We start from the raw sequence: 19,169 nt of genomic DNA, 5'->3' as shown, positions 1-19,169 counted from the left end.
ACTGAAATTTTTCTTTGCGTGGCTGAGTGCTATGCAATATTTTATTGTGAAATGACAGTGCAAAATATTTGTTCTTCTATTAGGTTGTGTGTCCTTTTCCACTTAGTTGTTTTTCTATTCTAAATACAAGTCATTTTTTAATATGTGTATGTTGCAATAATGATCTTTTCTCACTTGTGGGTTGCATTTTACTCTTCTCATAGAACGTTTTCACTAGAAGTTCTTAATTTTAATATTGTCCAATTTATCATTTCTTTCTTTCTATTATGACGAGAGAGGTTTGTTTGGTACTTTTAAGAAATCCTTGCTTAATTCAAGGCCACAAAGACTATTCTTATATTTTTCTCCAAAAAGATATATTTCAAATTTTATTTTTAGGTCTGTGTTTTTCCTGGAAATAATTTCTGTGTTTGGTGTGAGATAGGGATAATTTTCTTTCTATATAGATAATTCATATATATATATATATTATTCATTTATATTACATATACATAATATATATTACATATATTACATATATGTATATAAATATATAATTAGAAGGACCTGTCATCTCTCATGATTTATTGAGGTGATAAAGGACCAGGACCTGATTCTTCATCTAAAGTGAAGAGATGCTTCAGAGCTCTCCTATCTGCAAACACTGGCAAGAGATGCAGTTGTGTTCGGTAATCATATAAATCTCTGGTCAGTCTTGTTAAACACTGGCAACTAGGGATCCTGACTGAATAGAAAGATTTATCCAACAGGTGGAAGAAACAAGCACTGGTAATATGAGAGGGGCAATACTTAGAAGTTCAAATTTGTAGATTGTTATCAACTAGGACGTTTGTAACTAAGTGTCAGAGTTCTGATTACTGGATTTTTGTTCAAAGGGAATTTAGATCTTGCAGGTATAAATCACCCACAAAGAAGACCGGCAGTAGAGAGGTAGGACTTCAAATCTAGCAAGGCAAATAAAGCAATGAATAACCAGGTTACCAGCAGAGGAAGTCGTGCTCAGAGACAAACAAATGCCTAATGAGGAAGGCGTGACTTGCTGAAGTCCTGGGTCCAGGATCCTCCTGTAAATAAATACACTTTTTATTTCTCCTGGGAGTTAGGGTCTGAAATAACTTCAGTTGAAAATGAGCAAATGACTCTAGTAATGAGAAGGAAAAAACCTATAGAGCAGTGATTCTCAAGAGTCAGTATAAGATTCATAAACAGGTAGACTTCACTGCACCTCCCAAAGACATTTCCATTTAGCAAGACTGAGGATGGACCTAAGAAACTCATGTGGGGCCATCACCGCCTGGCAATTCAGACACACACTCAACTTTGATGAGAAACAAGTGTTCAGAATTATCTAAAGATTTTTAAAGATTTTACATGTGTATTGTTCTAAAACTGTTACTAATTACTATAGTATCTTTTCATTTTTAAAGCCCATTGCTACTAGTTTTGTATTTGCTATTTTCTGGGAATACATCTCACTTTCAAATACGCCACTGTTTGGGGGGAGTGGTATGGATCATAGTTAGGAGGAGTGAGAGAAGTGAGTAGGTAGCTAAACAGATAGGTACATAAATCATATATAGATGTACCAGTGTATGAATATCCTATTTGAGATTGATTCAAACAGGATGTTTAGCTCTTGAGAATACACATCCAGTCCTAACTATTGCTGCAAAATGAATTATTTTACATTAAAGAAAACCCAAAAGGGTCATACACAAGCAATCTGTATCTATTGTATAACTTTCAGTGTATTTTTAAATGTTTATATCCTGAAATCTGTAAGTGTGAGTAAAACAACATCAGTTTAAAAACTTGGAAAACAGTTTTCTTGCTTGTTAAACATCAAAGGATATTTGATGTGAGAACAAAACAAATTCCACAAAATTTTCTTTTTCCACTCAAATTTAATCTGAAATTTGGGGGCCATGAGTCTTCCTTTCATGAAGCCGAAAATATCAAAATAACCAAAAATATTTACCAGTCCATATTGTTTAAACTGAACATTTTTGTTCAGTTTAATCCTTGTCATTAAAGATCCTTCAATATGTTGCATATATTGTATATCTTAAAATGTACCTTTTCTTTCTGTACCAACTAAAGGCTCTTATTGTCTTAATCTCCTGAAGAGCCTTGACACTATTATTAGGAACCTCAATCCAGGAGTGGTTTGCGGGCGAGATCCCCTATTTAAACAGTTGTGTTTTACTTCTCCTTCCCCAAAGTAGAAGTTCAGCGGCCTCTCCCTGAGGTGGGGAGGTAGAGTTGACTGTTAGGTGTTTTATCGAACAAGATTCCACTTAATCAGGTGTTACTGTAATTTAAAGTAGTGTAGCCAAATTTCTATCTCAATTTAGGCTTCTCACAAAACAAAACATAGGATTTTAGCCTTGGGCATATTGAACTCAAAAGGGAATACATAAATATGTAGAGTTTTAAAATGGCTGTCAGGATTATCTATTTAATTTTAATATTACTGAGCAGCAATTATTTTTCTGTCTGTCCTCCCTCTATCCACTTACATCCTTTCCCAGCTCCTTCTGAGGCTGAGATGCCGATCTGCTATTAGAGAGTACATGTATGAAAGGGTTCTACAACCACACCTGGGCTCTGTGCATTTCCTCATCCTGTGCTCTGTGGATTTCACGTGTGCATGTATGTGTGCACATGTGCTTCAATTTTTGTTACTATTATTATCACACCCAAGGTAGAAATATCTTTTTTATCTCCTCTACAGCAACGCATCCATACAAGTGTAGCTGTTCTGGCCCCTACCTTATACCATGTGCTTTTGAAAAATACCAGGCAAATTAAGGATTACTAGATATGCTATGATTTAGAAAAGTTAACCTTTTGGCGATATGTTTTAATGGTTAGAAAGAACGCTTTGAGGAGGCTTGGCAGCAGAACAAAGTTTGTTCTCTCAAGTTAAGAAAATGAACCCAGTCATGAAAATTGTACAAACAAAATAAGGACCTAAGTGAAAATGCTATATATAAGTAGGTTATTTATTTCATAGAACAATGCACTGGTCAGTCTCTAAACATTTATTGGGATTTATTGTGCATACAGAGGTTATTTGGAGGATTCTAGTGCTCTCTAATCATTACACTCTGCTCCTGCTTTCTTAGGAGCAGCTATAAATTCAAAAAGAGGTGGAAAACCGGCAGACTGACAACGAGATTCAACCCACAGACATATGTTGTTTGGGCTGAACAATGTCTTAGAATATTTTGAATCAGTTTTCAATCGAAAAGTGAGGGTTTCTACTTTAAAGAAAAGGATGTGTGTCTGTGTGTCTTCTTTTGAAAAATCCTAAGATGTGGAGAACTGGCCAAGGTAAGGATGGGAGCCCTCAGCTGAGGGTGGGAAGCTTCTGTATTCTGTAAACAGGGCAAGTTCTCACTGATCCAGAGCTTCTGTCCCTTCCCACTTGATTTGCAAAGACCTGTCCTGACTGGTGTGGGGGTACTTGTGACTGTGACCCTAGGTGTCCATCACCTCTCCAAGCATTGCTCCTCTGATGTGCATGTTGAAAACAGCTCTGCGTGTTCTTATCATTTTCTAAATTTTATTATTTTTATATCCAGGCTTGTAGGGTTGGAATCAGAAAACAAACCAAGTGAGTTTTTGTACCATTGCTTTAGAAAGAGGCTCACTGGAGATATTATTTCATTTATTCGTATAATTTTTTCAACATGATCTCAAATTACCCAGAGTAGGATGTTGCACTATACTCTTCGCTGTTTCTAAGCAAGTTCCTCTTTACCTCCTCTCTGTTCCGACCTCCTTTACTGTTCCCATTATATTTTGGCAGATAATCATATTCTGACATCTATTGTTTCCTGTTCTCTATTTGAGTTGTGTGTCTCTTCTGCCCAAATTGACCTTGGACTCCTTAAAGTCAGACATTACATCTTTCAGTGTTTTATTGAGAACCTTACCAACCCTGGGGCCTGTCTGAAATCCCTTCTGTCCCTAATTCCTCTGGTACTATAAGCATTTCCAACTTCCAACAAGGCCAGGTTTGCCACTGCCTTAGAATGGTTGTGAGTCCTAGTCCCAAATGTCACAGGATTCACATTATTCTTTCCTACATCACACCAAAAGCTGTCAGACCAACCTGAGATACACCGCATCCTGGCAGGGGCAATTCACAACAACCTCTGACCCCCTCACCCCACCCCTGCCACAAACCACGCTCTCCACCCATCTGCCTTGCTGCCTAGTTCCTAGTGTACCCTTCAGGCTGGTTTCTCACCCTGAAGCTACGGCCCATTTGCTAATCCTCTGTCTTAAAGCCAGGTTTCTATCTGAAGCTCTCTGGGGTGTAGGATACAGCTAGTTCTCCAGGGACACCACAGCCACCCAGCTCCTGAGCATTTGGCCAGTCACCTCCCAGGGACACACCTTGCTCTCATTGATGCCCTAACACCAACTGCTTTCAGAATTAAGACTGAAATTAGTGTATTCACTCAACCTCAATATCCATACATCCTGAGCAGGTTTCCCCAGGGGGAAACAAAACTCAACTAGAAAGACTTCTCTAACTAGACCAGCAATTCAGACCCTGGACTTTTCAAATTCCTTTCTTATTTCTCCTTCTCAGAATCACTTAGGTAGGACCCCAGCATGACTGCTTCATCTGTCACCACCTTTCCAATCTTGGCAAAAGTTAGATATAAATAAAAGTGGGTGAAGAGAATTCTACGTTTGTTCTCCTTGTCTCTGTGAACTTTTTCTCTGCTTTATTTTAATTTCAGGTCCAAGAGTCAGCGACTGCCTACCACTTTTTGAATTGTTCTGTGTGTTGGATATTAATTCTTCAAAAGGAAAGGGCATTTTGGGTAAGGACATATCTTGAGCTGCCCCAAGGAACATTTCTATATCAATCAAAAGCTGGTAAATAAACAAAAGTGAGCCTCCTTCCTTCTCTTCCCATACAGCTATACAGCACTCTCCCACGCAGCTGTACTGAGGAAATGAAACTAATAGCAAGAAATTGCTTTTGATGAGTTTCATAATCTTATCATAATTCTTATAACTGAAATGAACCAAAATTATCCTAGCAAGATTTTTATATCACAATGAAGGAAGAAAATGGGCATCAGTTGATTCAAGACAACACAATAAAACTATTACGTCTGCTACTTGCAGTACATTTACCTTTTTAAAGCAAATAGTATGTGTCACAAATTAGGCAGAGCTTTTTATATGCATTCGTTTATTTTTTACCTTCTGAGGAAACTCCCTAACTTATAGATGAGAAAACACTCATACAGATTAAGTAACTTGCATAAAATAACACAAATAATATATAGCAAGTGGTGAAGTCTGGGTTTGAACTTTTTTTTTCTGACTTCCCAGACTGTGCTGTTAATATTTTTACTATCACTGTAAGGAATAAAAATAGTCCTGGACCAGAATTTGGGAGAAATATATTCTCAACATGTCCTCAAACAATTCACTTTTTCCATGCATCATTGTGTTCTATTAAATCTAATAAAAGCTCCTGCTTTTCTGACTAGCTTGTTGGAAGATCATGTAAAATAATATATGCAGAATCACTTTCTAAACTAGATAGAATATAAATAGATAATAGATGCTCTTACTTGTATTAATTAACTTGAATCCAACTATTACCTTGAAGACATAAAATTAATCTGAAATAAGTAAAATAAAGGGGTAAGAGAGATGGGAGGCAAGACCCCTTTGCCATAGTCTAGAAAAGATTTAATGGATGACTGATCAGTAACTATTTTAATAAGGAAAATGGAGAGAAGGGATTGAATGCCCCTAAAACACAGCTATTGATTAGATATATGGAGTAAATGATACACAGGACTACAGAGGGATTCCAAGATTACTTGTTTAGGTGACTTGAGGAACAGAAGTACCTTAGCCAAAGTTAGGAGAATGAGAAGGATTCTGTGGGGAAGATTATGGGTTTAACTTGAGTCAGATTCAGTCTCCACCGTCAATGGGACCTCATGGAAGGTATGAAATAACAACTGGAAATGAGAAACAATACTGGGAGAGAGGCTGAAGCCAAAGATAGAAATTTAAGCACCATATTTAAAGGATTAAAAAAGTCTATTTATTTATTTACTTATGTTTATGTCAGGTAGGTATGTGGAAAAAATTATTTGGGGGAAAGAATATTGGAGGAGGGATTAAATTAAATCATAAGGATGGATTAAGAGTATCAGAGGAATCGTGTGAGAAGAATGGCTTAGATCTGTTCCACTCAATAGAGATATATGAGTCAAATGTGTAATTTTAAATTTTCTGGTAGTTACATGAGATAAGAAAAATGAAACAGGTGAAATCAATTTCAGTAATGTACTTTAGCCCAATATGTCAAAATTTTATAATTTCTGCATATAATTAATATAAAAATGTTAATGAGATATTTTACATTCTTCTTATTTGTATGAAGTCTTAAAAATCTGATGTTTTATTTTACACTCAATGTAGATGAGGCACATTCCAAGTGCTGAATAGCCATTTGCGGCTAGTCATTATCATAATGAACAGCACAGTCTAACGAGGAATTTGGGGGATTTAAGGGCTGAGTGAAGACATAGGGTCCAGAGGAGAGAGAAAAAAGCAAACAGAAAAGGTACCTGCAGTATGACAGAAAATAAGGCAAAAAATGATTACTTCTTTATGCGTTTCACATTGCTACAGAAGGTAATGTATGTTGCAAACAAGCAACAGGTTTTCCACAGATGGCACTCTTTCAGGCAGCAAGCAAAGCAGGATTCTTTTAGACCCTTTCAGACTCCAGGGCCTCATGAATGAAGACAGCATTGCTTAACAGCTGACACTTAGGTCTAGAAATTGTAGCATAGCATAGAGAAAAGAACATGGATTTTGCATTATCCAAATCTGCTTACAAATCATGACATCCTACTAAACAGCTCTGTAAATTTGGGCATTCAAGTGCTTAACCTTAACTTCCTTATCTTTAAAATGGGGATTTTAAAGCCCTTACATGATTTTGTAAATACCAAATGCTATTAGATATGCAAAACACTGGATATATAATGTGCATTATACATAAGTGTGATCATAGCTGCGTTGATTATTACTCACAATCCCACACTAAATTATATTGAGAAATGTCTTGTGCTATTGTAAGCATCTTGAGAATAAGAAACTATTGCCTATTTTTTTATAACACCACAATACCTAGCACAGTGTCAGAGACACCACTGGGGTCATCAACACTCATTTTCCACTCTATATTCCACCTCCTTTAGTAGAAGCATATCTGTATGAATAAGTAATGTTATAAGGAGGCTCAGAATACCAGATTTCCCAGTACAGTTAGTAGAAAGATATGATTTCCATCACTCAGTTTCCAGCCCTTAAAATTCTAATATGAAATAAACTAAAACAGAAAGATAAATGAACAGAAATAAGATTTCTCCTTTACTCAGCACCCAATTAAGCATCCTACCTTTCATAGCTCTTTTAAAAAATATCTCATTTTGACTGTAAGTTTGGCATTACATCAGTGATGAATGGAACAAAAAGTTCTTTTAGTTTTTAAGAAATGAATCCAGAGTAAACATAAAATAATTCAATTTTACTACCATGGTTTTAGCAAAATAGTTTAATATTTAAATGCTTAGACATGGTGGGTGCCTCCTGTCAGTTTATGGCAATAAATTTTCACATGGTGGGTTATTTCCTCCAAGTTTCAGAAAAGCAAATTGTGCATGAAATGTAACATAAAGAAGTGTCTTATTTACTAAATTTCCCTTTTCATGCATCTTTTTCTTCACCAGTATTTTCACATTTGTGAGACTTACAGTTTTCCTGCCCTCAGAGTACACTTAATAATAAGTTGCAACGCAGAAAAACACCTTGAGGGCCGAAAGAAAACCTGACTGGAAGGTTCCAGACATTGACAGCTCTTCATCCTTGTTGAGTTCATACAAATTTCTGTAAATCAACATTGCTACATATGTTTTGTATAGATTTTCTCTCACTTGAAAGTAAAAAGCAAATTAGTGAGTGGTCTTATCTAAAACTGTTATGTCATCAAAATGTCACATATTTTAGTGTATTCATTTAGAGGGGTTCTTTTGAGGGGAAGTAATTGTACCAACAGCAAAAAAAAAAGAACCATTAATTTGAAAAAAAAAGGTGTAGTTTTCTAAGAGCCATTATTGAAAACAGTTAAGTAAATAGGATAATGAGAGCTAAGTCAGTATTTTGCAGTTTCTGCATATTGCTGATGAATTAGAGGTGGTTTGGTGTAGGAAGTGTGAAGGAAAGAGTGAAATTGATGGTAATTCTTAGTTTATTGTTCTGAATGATAGATGAATGGTGCTCCATGAACTGACATGGATGAAAATAGGGAACAAGCAAGTTGGATTGGGGGCAGGAGGGAAATAATTAAGAGTTTAGTTTCGAACATATTGATTTTGATGTTTCTGTGATATACTCCAGCTTAGGTGATGAGTAGTCAGTTGCATTTATAGTTTTTGTGCGAAGGATAAAGTTTTGGTGTTGAAATCTAATTAGCACACAGTATTTAATCTCGTGGTGCTATGAGGTCACCTAGTAATAACTTAGAAGACAAGATCTGAGACTGGGAAGGTAGAAATCTGAAGATTGAGTTCAGTACATTCCAACATTTAGAGGGTTGGATGATGAGGAAGAGTTAACAAAGTAGACAGAGGAAAAGCATCCAGTTAGTTTGCAGAAAGTGAAATAAGAGAGACAGTCGAAGGGAAGGTGTGTCAATTGCATCAAATGCAACTCAGATAATGGATAACATGAAGACACGTAAATGGCCACTGGATTTGGCAAAATGCAATCTTTAGGATTCTGGCAATAACATGTTCTGTAATATTTCTATAGCATTTCTTTTACACTTACACATTTAAATTCAAATTCTTGTGTTTGTGCATTAAAGAGTCTAAAAAGATTTTATTGGCTAGACATATTGGTTCTTTGTGTCCCCAGTAATTCCTGGCCAACACAGTATACTTAATGGGAGTTCAAAATTATTTATGGAATTGAATTGAACTTGGCTGGGGCCCACAAAAAGAAAAGAAGAAGTCAACTTTGAGACCCACCATTATTACATATGTACACAACAAGGCCAGGTTTTAAAAGAAGATACTCTCCCTGTTCTTTGGCATCCTGTAAATACTGCCTCTCATACAAGCTTTCCTACCATTTCAGAGAAGATAGAAACCCTGAAGAATGTATTCCCTCTACTTCCTTTCCTCCATTCATTTCACGGATATCTAGTTCATCTACACACACACTCACTAAAATGCTCTTCCTTCTTTTTCAGGTTAACTTACCTGCTTGGGTTAATGACACTCCTCATCTGTCTCAGTCTCCCTGAGACCTTGTTGAGTTTGTGGATACATTTTGTTTCCTTTATTTTCATTCCTTTTCTCTTCTGCTTCATTTCAACATTCGTATTCATCCCTTATATAGTTCCTGCCTACTTCAAGCTTTATAAAGAGTGGTTTTCAGATGCTACCTACAATTGTGTACTTCTTTCGACATCTTGTTCTAAGGCTTCAGTTTACTTGCTTTTGATCCTTAATAATAACAAGTGAGAAAGAATACATTCTCTGATCATGAAAAGCAAAGACTTTAATCTTTTAAAAACAAACTCAAGCTCATTCAGAATAACATAATACCAAATAAAACTATCTGAGATACAATTTTCTACAGATTGGCAAAACCTGAAGTTTGGCAACATAATCTGGTGGAAAGTCTAGCGAGTGTCCACCAGCCTCCTTATTCAATACAGGTGGAAGTTCAAAAGTTACAACTAATGTAAAGGATAACTTGGCAAAACTTCAGAAATTTCTTTATCTCTTGACTTACAGATAAATTGTATTTCTAGGAATTCATTCCATTGACATATTTTCATTTCATTAAAATATCCACTGTATTAGCAAAAAACTGAAAACAATCATCACTCTTTTAATAGGAGACTGGTTAAATTAAGTATGATATAGTAACACAGTGAAATACTGTATAGCTATAAAAAAGAACTATGCACTTTCTTATTTTTATTATGGAAATATCTCTAAGATATTCTTTAAAGAAAAAAATCAAATTGGAGAGGTGTATATAGTATGCTACCCCTAATAAAATAAACACGCATACACACACACATACATGCACCAATATATACACATGCTCTTAAACAAAGAAGCTATAAAGGATTAAAACAAATAAATATGAAAGTGGTTACCTGTTGGGTTAAGGTGGGACTGAATAGAAGTATATAGAAATGGAAATATAAGAAAGATTTTCTTTAGAATTTTATATTTAGGTTTATTTTTATTTTGAACTATCCTGCTGCCCCACCTATTCTTAAATTTAAAAAAAAAAACAGAAAGAAACTTTAATAAAATGAAAAAAAAATCATTATAACCACAGCCCATGTAAGAACCTCAAGGCACCTGGGGAAGTGAGCCAGTGCCTGGTCTTTCAGGAATATCTCCCTTCACTGACTGGGGCTGCAAACCGTCCTTAAGGGCATGTCACCAACAGTGAGATACACGGAAGAAGCAAATAAGCCCTGACTCTGGAAGAGCCCATCAAAATGCGAAATGTGAACATCCAGTTATGTATTTCCCTGCTGAACAATTGTTACTTATTACTCTTGGTCATACTCTGTTCTGCATGTCCACTTAGTATCTCAAATTCTTTCCAGCCTTACCTCCTACTACTGTAATTCTACCTACCAGAACTACACAGCTCACTCTTCCTTGGAAATTCTCTGATACTCCACATTGTTGTGCTTTGCCATGGTCCTCCTGTCCCTTGGAATGTGTCTCATGTTCCAAACCTAGCTTTCTCAGAAAACTACTATAAAGATTTCCTCTAAAATGGTCCTAATTGCTCCAATAGGATATGATCAAATGACGTATCACCCATAAAATTCTCTAGTTTATTGCCTGGTCCATAACAGAAATACAAAAATGTTTGATGAATGAATCCTAATAAAACATTCCTTATATCACTTTATGGTACTTGACAAATTATGTTTTCATTATAATTAATAATATAATAATCCTACTCAATTATAAGCTTTTAGAAGCCAAGTATTATGGGACAGAGGTTCATACATGGAGCAGCTGTTAAAAAACATTTTAAAATTCTGTGTAATTGAAACACTTGTTTCATTCAGACCTAATAAGCTGACACTGTATTTCTGAGATTTGGGGGTCTGGAGAATTTGAGTAAGTTATGCTTTTACATGTGACCATATATGGATGTGTAGTAAAGTTCTGTGGCTTTTACCTATAAGAAATGAAGTCACCTTTCTTCTTGGGAAAGCATGTTAGTTTCTGTGTGTGGAGACCTTTGTTTTCAGCTAAGAGGCATCTGGCATAGGTGGCTCCTCAATGTAAAAATAGGCCTGTGACCTAGGCCTGGTCACTCAGGGTGTCTGTGTCTCAGAAGTCAATTGGTCAGGTCAACTACGGTCACATGACACAACTCAGTCCAATCAGATCTCACTTTGAGACCTTTGCTGTGGTGATGGGGAAAGGCAAATTTTTCCACAGAATTTGCTGAAAAAGTCAGATGTAAATCTGAAGCTCTCTTGTCCATTCTGTGCACTTCACAGAGAGTGCTTATAGCACAGTAGAAAAAGAAATAAGGAATTCAGAAAATGAGACTTTATTCTGATAATCCTGAGTGAGCTCCTGGATCCAGCCATGCCTGACTCTCCTTGTATTGTTCAGTTACCCATATCAGTGGCTAGCTCTTTTGCCTAGGCTAATTTTAAATCACTTGCTCACATTCACTAACAAAGCTTTTTGTCTACTGTAAGCTGAAATTTGGAATATCTATAAGTACATTTTGAAGTTTAGCTATATAGCCTTTCTTTTATAGTACAAAAATTATGCTTCTGGTACCCAAAGATTTCAATTCAGGATATTGGATAATTCTTAAAATATATATAGAAAACAACCTATTATGTTAAATAATTTCTAAGTGTATAGAAATACCAAAATGGTCTTAAGATACAGTGCAATTAATTTTCATCTACTATAAGATGTCCATCTCTTCAGGAATATCTTAGAAAAATGGACACATCTCTGTGATAGGTCCTTCATATATAACACTCTCAGAAATTCTGTGTTTAAGTAATACAGGCATGGCCAGTGGTTAACCAAACACTTCTTTTGCCCCATAATATTCCCGCCTAACTATTGGTTATGACATCAGTCTCCTTAATTGAGACTAAAGTCCTCAAACTTAGCTGTTCCTTTGGATCCTGTCTGCTGAGATATCTTATTAAAACTCGACTGGAAAGTTGAATCACTATGTTGTATACTTGGAACCAATATCATATTGCATATCAACTATACTTCAATAAAAACAATTAAGCCCAAATCACTCCAAATTAAAAAGAAAGTCAACTACAATCATAAACTTTACTATAATATATTTGCTAAACTTAAAATTCTTATAAATTGTTATAATTACTTTCTAAAAACATGTAAACCTCTTGTATAATTTTAGCAAAATATTAGCTCAAATTGCTATATTGTATGTGATTACCATATCAAAATTAAAAAAAAAATTTTTTTAATTCTTCTGGGAGTGGTGGGGGAGGCCTGGCAATGAAGTTAAAGGAAACAAAGCTCTGTAGGCTTCTTTGTGCACAGAGTATTTTTATCAGATGCCCAAGGTGCTGGGAACAGATGAGTTTCAAGGACAGTGGGAGTGGGATGGAAGGAGCAAAGGGGTGTCTGTCCATCGAGGGACCAAGGCTGGGTGACCCTAAGTTAAAGACGGTAGCCCAATCCAGGGCACTGCATTGAAAAAGAACAAGAGGAAGAAAGTCAAGGAAAAACATCTCCTCTCTGAATTTGGCTGACTGCTGGCCCAAAGTGGAAAATTATGATATATTTTTTTAATAAATCAGCTCTGAAATGACTTTACAAATGAGATCCTCTGAATTGCTTTCATTTCACCAAAATCTGCTAACTTATTTACTTCAAATGTATGAAGTAACCTATAGCTACTCTACAGTAACCTATAGCTACTCTATAGTAACCTATAGCTAACTCATTTGTAATTGGCTCTTTTAAGCTTAGGCCTGTACATTCAAGAGATAATGGATAACTTGTTTTTACAAACAATTCTGCAAGTATTTTAGTTTATATGTCCATCACTTATCTCAATTTGTTGCTCTTTATAAATCCATCCTAAGCTATGTTTAACGAATTCTTAGTTTTACTCACCTTCCATAAAATATATTTTTTAAGTTTCTGTAAGGAACAGTTTTTTTACAAAGACTTAAAAATATTGGTTTTTAAAAATACTAAATCATTTAAAAAACTGTAGTGGATGTATTTTTCAGTGCTAAATGCTTATATGGATATTCATTCTTGATAATGTGTACATGCTACATGTTTATTCATGTCATGTTCTTTTACAATAAAATGAATAAAGTAATAACATATCAACCAAAACTATCTGAATTATACAGCTTCTATAGATGCAGAGGTTTAGAACCACAATATTGAAGACAGATTTAAATAATGCTTTTCATTGTGAAGAAATGCAACAAATTGAAAAACTAATCAGAATATCAAAGCAAATGCATATCACCAGCATCTTCTTACACTTCAACAATAAAAAATGTATTGAATGCCAAATCCTAATCTCTATTTTTTGTGATCATTTCAATAGTCAACAAGTAGCTAGCTACAGTATTGACAATTGAAGAGGTCTTAAAGTGGAGTATACTAGTATGCCTAGTAATTTCCTACTAAACTGACCACATCAAAAACATTTATATGTGTCTTTCAATAGAACACAATAAAAGAAAAGAATTGTTGCCACTTATCAACCCTGTAACCATTTTTTAATAACACACAAAAATAGGTGTTGTGGGGGCCATCACTTCCCCATCCAACAGCACAATAAAAATAATATTAGGGAAGAGTGGATCATATCTGGAGCTTTTATTAAAATTCTTTCAAAATCTACAGTCAGATTTATTTTAGGTATTTGTCTCTGAGATTAGCAATACTTTTATATTTTCTGTACATATGCTACAGCACACAAAACATTCTGTAAAAGCAAGATGTCAATATAAAAGAAAAGTTCTGGTCAGTTTATGCTTAACAAATCTTTTTCACTTCTAAAGTTACTATTTTGAAAAATCTCAAAGAAGGAAAACTATATAATTACATAAATATATCTCTAAGTTGCCTCTTTTCCCAGAAGTAACCTTCGGTGAAAGTCAGCTGTGACTTCTCTAGTAAAGAGAGTTTGCTCATGAAATAGAAACTTATTCTTATTTCACTGTATATTTTTTAAAATTCAGGAAAAAAATTCAAATGTCATAATAGAGAGCTTTCTTTTGCATTTTAAAACCTCCTTGATTTTTAATAGCTATTTAATAAACTACATTTTTAATAAGCCGTACTGTTTCATGGGTTTCTAATGCTAACTTTAATACAACATTTTACAGAGGGTATCTTTCACAGTGCAATTCAGATGTTGTTTCTTACTGTTACTGCCTCTTTCATTATCTGTATCCTGAATAGTACATATTTTATAAATCAGTTAAAAATACAAAATCCCACATTTGCTCCATCAGTTATTCTAAAAGCATGTTCAACCCAAAACTATACCTTATTCTCTTTAATATTTTAGTATAAAATCTTAGCAAACAATCCTAGTACAATATGTTATCAAGGACTTTAGAATTTGATAGTTCTGCAATCAAAGAAACAAACATATTTTAATCACAGAGGAAAACACCTCATTTTTGTAGAGATGTTTATATGTTCACAAGAAAGTACAACGTAGTCTGCCAAACATTTTCAAGTTTAGATTTCAGGTTCAGTATAAAATTAAAACTTACCTTTTCTTGGTGATGAGTTGTTACTGAAATTGCCATCAACTTCTAACTGTTCATGACTCTTTCATCAAAAACGGAAAACAGTAAAGTCAAGTCACATGTCGTAAGAATAGGCCTACGTTGGATGCTTAATTTCAGTACTGGAGGAAGAAAAAGGCAGAGGGTGGGGGTGAGCACAAAACTTTTAAATAAAACCACTTCCTGCGTAGATACAGTTAACCACATACATCACATTACTCGATTAGAAGAAATTGCCTTGTATAGTCAACAATATTGCTATTTTTCAATGTGCTTTACAATTTTCAAACACTATACATTTACATGGATTTCACCAATTCTGATTTAATGGGGAAAATGTGTGGTTGAAAGTTTAGAAGGGGGAGGAGCAGGCTGCTAGGCTCTTAGGAAACTTCCTCTTTCTCTGCCTTCTAGCAAGGGCTGAAAACCTAACTCTCTGCTTGAATAAGTTCACTTGCTATCAGGAGGCTCTGTTTATTGACTTGGGAAGCCAAAAGCCATCTCCAATTCCCAGGGCAGGTCCTTCTGTCTTACTCACGGATGGACCCACAAAGAGGTGCTCCTCTGACAGAGTCCATGAGGCCTTGGACAGGTTGCATCAGAACTTCAGAGAACACAACCCAGGGACTCCAGGCCTGGGAGAAAGCAGGGTGCTCATCTAGCCACTGGCTGTGACATTTTCCCTGGTGGTGGCTCTCACCCTGTGTCCTCTCTAGCAGTTCTGAAACCTGCTGAAGAGCTTTTTCTCCAGCTGAATGATTCTTTGTGTGGCCTGTTGTAAGGGGAAAAATAAAATAATGACCCAAGGGTATCATGGCATGCTGCTGTGTGCCCATCTATGGCAAACTTCAACAAATCCAAGACCTATTTTGGGGTGGGAAAGGTCTCAACAATAACTGATGGATGCGTATCTTCATTGATCCATGGAGCTCAAGAAATAGGCTCCTAGATGTCCAGTCTCAAGCTTGTTTTATGAGATTTATAGGATATTCACAAAAGGAAAAAATTCTTCCAAATACATGAGAAGGTTCAATCACAATCTCCTATCATACAAACCAAATTAGACTATCTAGAAAGCTAGATAGAAATCTGTGAAAAGTTGGGATTGTCAAGCAAAGATGATCTTTGAAAATATATTTAGTATATATGGCCCCAGTTAAAAATGAAATGTCCCTGCAAGTTGATCTAATTTCTCCAGGACTCTCCTTTTTGAAATCCTATTTCAGATTTATCCTAGAACTCAATGTCAATTGCTGTTCCAGGATGCACGTTTTTAAGAGCCCTGAAGGTTTGTGCTCAATGTTGTCCTTAGGACTGTGGAGAAAGTGGCAAGAACACAACAATGAAAGCGAGGAAATCAGAATTCAGGTCTCAATTCTATTGCTATGCATTTAATCTCGGCCAGGTCATTTAAGTTCTCTGAGATTCAGGTTATTTTTCTATATAGTGGAACATACAAATAAAAAGCATCTATCTCCCAGAACTGGCTCGCAGCTTGGAAGCTTTCCCCAGGTGGAATGTGAAAGTCACCCCTGTACTCTGAGGGCAGAAAGAGACCAAAGAAAGAGGCAAGCTGCTCCATATTAGTGGCAAGTTTAAAAAGCAAAAGAACTTACTTACAAGGCTGGCCTTGGGCGGCTGCGAGACAAGTAGACCTCTGCACCCATCCGCCGAAATCTTAAAAAGTTTACATAGAGGCCTTAACTGGGTTCTGTCTTGCATACTGTCCAGAAGGTCTCAACACCACATTGCTTTCACTCAAGCCTGCAAGTTTGAAAATGGCTCCCACTGTGGGAACAGGTGGGCAGAATGTACATGCCAAGGACAGGGGAGGCGGGGGTTAAGAGCCTCAGATTGCCCGGATGCAGCTAGAGGGTCAGCTGGAGGTCATGTCCTCTCGATGACCTCCTCCAACATTTTTTTCTCTTGTGACCGCCTCTTAAATTTTTATACGCTGCCCTCCTTTGTAATTTGCCCTGAGCGGTCAGCAAGTGGTTTATTAGGTGCCTCGTTTGGCGGCTGGTTGCATTGGAGGCAGATACCATAGCAACAAAGTAGAGCCATGCAAGAGAAAACACAGATTAAGGTAATGATTTTTAACGTAAGTATCAATTTTTTTTAACAAAGAGCCTTAGGATCCAAGACCCATAGGCTGGGGGTAGAATCATTCGGGACATTTTCCCAGGTGTTTTTATGTCATTTAATAAAGATAATACATAGTGGACTCAACAGGTATAGACATATAACGTTTTCTTCAGATAGTAGCACAGGTGTCTCCTTGCAAAGAAGTAATCATGCCCAAAGCCGTCTATTTTGGAGGACAGCCTTTCCCATTAGAGACATTTCTGTGCTCAGTAAAGACCAGCTTTCCTGGCTATCATTTAAGGCTTATTGGGTGAATTTAGTAAGGGCTTCTAAGGTGCTATAAAGCCCTCCACTCCAGTGGAGGGCACAAAAGTAGCAGCTACATGGTTGTGTAAGTGGAAAACAAAATGTGCCTTGAGCAGAAGGAGGTTGGCAATTTTCATTACGATTCAGCAGTTTCCCTGTTTCTTAACCCAGAGTGCAGGGGGCCAACCACCCAGATAAAAGCCACAGCCACAGATTTGTGCAGCACAGCCACTTGTGGGACTGTCTCATAAATACTTGGGTGGAGGAGGCAGCACTGTTGGGAGTGGGATATGTCAGACCGTGACCCCCATCTTCTGCCCTCTTTCAATGGTGCATGTTTCATTCAAAGTTTAGTGTATTTTCATAGGTCTGGCTTGCAGCCAATGGGACCCCACTGGAGATTGGCTAATACCTCCTTACCCAAGGGTATGAAGTAACTCACCCATCCAGGTGGGATATCCCACTGCAAATTCCAGGAGGTAGGGCCGTTCCCAAGCCTCAGAGGGCTTCTTATTCTCAGCAGCATAGTATGTCCATCTGTGATGAGAGTTGGGGCAATGGCTGTCTCCTGTGACTTCTGATTTATGGTATTACTGAATGTCTTGCAGGGGCATCTAGTCTGGCATATGGGGCAGCAGGCCCTACTGGTTGATCATTTAAAAATATGAAAGCCTGGAACAGTACTTTAGTCTACCTGGCCAAGACGATTTTACCTGTTAATAATTTAATCTTTTGCTTTAATATTCAATTCTTCCTTTCTACCTATAACCTTTTTGCTTACAGATTATAAGGGAGATGGAAACTCCATTTAATGTCATAATCTTTTGCCCAGTCTTACATACCAAGATCTTAAAATATGTTCTCTGATCATTGTTTATTAAATGAGGGTATCCATACACGGCACTCAGCTTCTCTAATTCCTTAATGGTGGCAGCCTGGTTTTTACGGCAACAGGGGAAAGCTTGGATTAAGTCAGACTCAGTGTGCATATAAACCCAGCTGTATTTAGAACACTTACCCATAGGGCAGAGGCCAATAAAATCAATTTGCCAATCCCTCACCAGTTGAAACTTTGGGGAATGGTCCCAGATTCCTCTGGCAGTTGCCTTTGGCATTGTTTAGAACACACAGGACATCGTGATTTGCATTAATCAAGTCACTATATTTCAAAGACAACTAGGCACACCTGGGAATCACCCCACCTGCATGCTACTTCGTATGCATCTATCTTGCCAATGGGTTTCAGCCCCGGGCAAGTTCACTACGGATTCAATGTGACTAAGGAAATAACAGTAGAATGTTCTTGGGGTGAAAGGGTTATACTTGACTTTATTTCCATGGTAGCAGGTCAATCACTAGAATCCCGTCCACTCAGAGCAAGTCTGCATGCAGCAAGCCAGTCTCTGCCTCTGGGTCTCTCTACCACTGCAGTATCTCAGTCTCTGTTCTCAGTGCTGTCACCACTCCAGTCTCATCTCATCTCTGCTCTCCTGCAGCCTTGCATCCATGCCACCATGTCACCCAGAGCACTGGGCAGAGCTCTTTATGTAGAGTAAATAATGACGTATTGCCCACACGTGTGTAGTGAGCTAGCCTACCAGGGCCAGGTGAGAATCCTGGCCATAGGAACCTTCACTTTATCCACAGCATTCAACCTGCTATATTTGCTGAAGGGTCAATTACTAGTGTTTATACCTGAGCTAGGCCATCAGCTTCCTAATTGTGCCAATGTCTTATGGCCACAATGCGAAGACAGTGAGGACAGCTTCAGGATCTCACAGGTGAGTCCAAATGTCTTTCCATATATTCTTACTCTACAAGGGCTTAGTCACAGTCATCCATCCCTGATTCCCATCATTCAAGTCATAGGGCTAGTCTCTTT

At 36.9% G+C, this 19,169-nt stretch overlaps 1 protein-coding gene across 4 annotated transcripts in view; it reads right to left on the bottom strand.

Moving 5' to 3' along the window:
- Positions 1-15,018, bottom strand: part of ARHGAP15 (Rho GTPase activating protein 15) — a 598,478-nt gene extending 583,460 nt beyond the window's left edge. For 3 of the 4 annotated variants that reach the window (XM_037020777.2, XM_037020774.2, XM_037020779.2), the window contains exon 1: positions 14,882-15,018. The gene's annotated coding sequence lies outside the window, so the exon portion shown is untranslated. Of the gene's footprint in view, positions 1-981; positions 1,065-14,881 lie in introns of all 4 variants that reach the window. The other variant, XM_037020776.2, reaches the window with a different exon arrangement.
- Between the last annotated feature and the right edge of the window lie 4,151 nt (positions 15,019-19,169).

The sequence above is a fragment of the Manis javanica genome, chromosome 7 (assembly GCF_040802235.1).
Source record: "Manis javanica isolate MJ-LG chromosome 7, MJ_LKY, whole genome shotgun sequence".
Classification (NCBI taxonomy): domain Eukaryota; kingdom Metazoa; phylum Chordata; class Mammalia; order Pholidota; family Manidae; genus Manis; species Manis javanica.
This window is presented reverse-complemented; position numbering and strand designations above follow the sequence as displayed.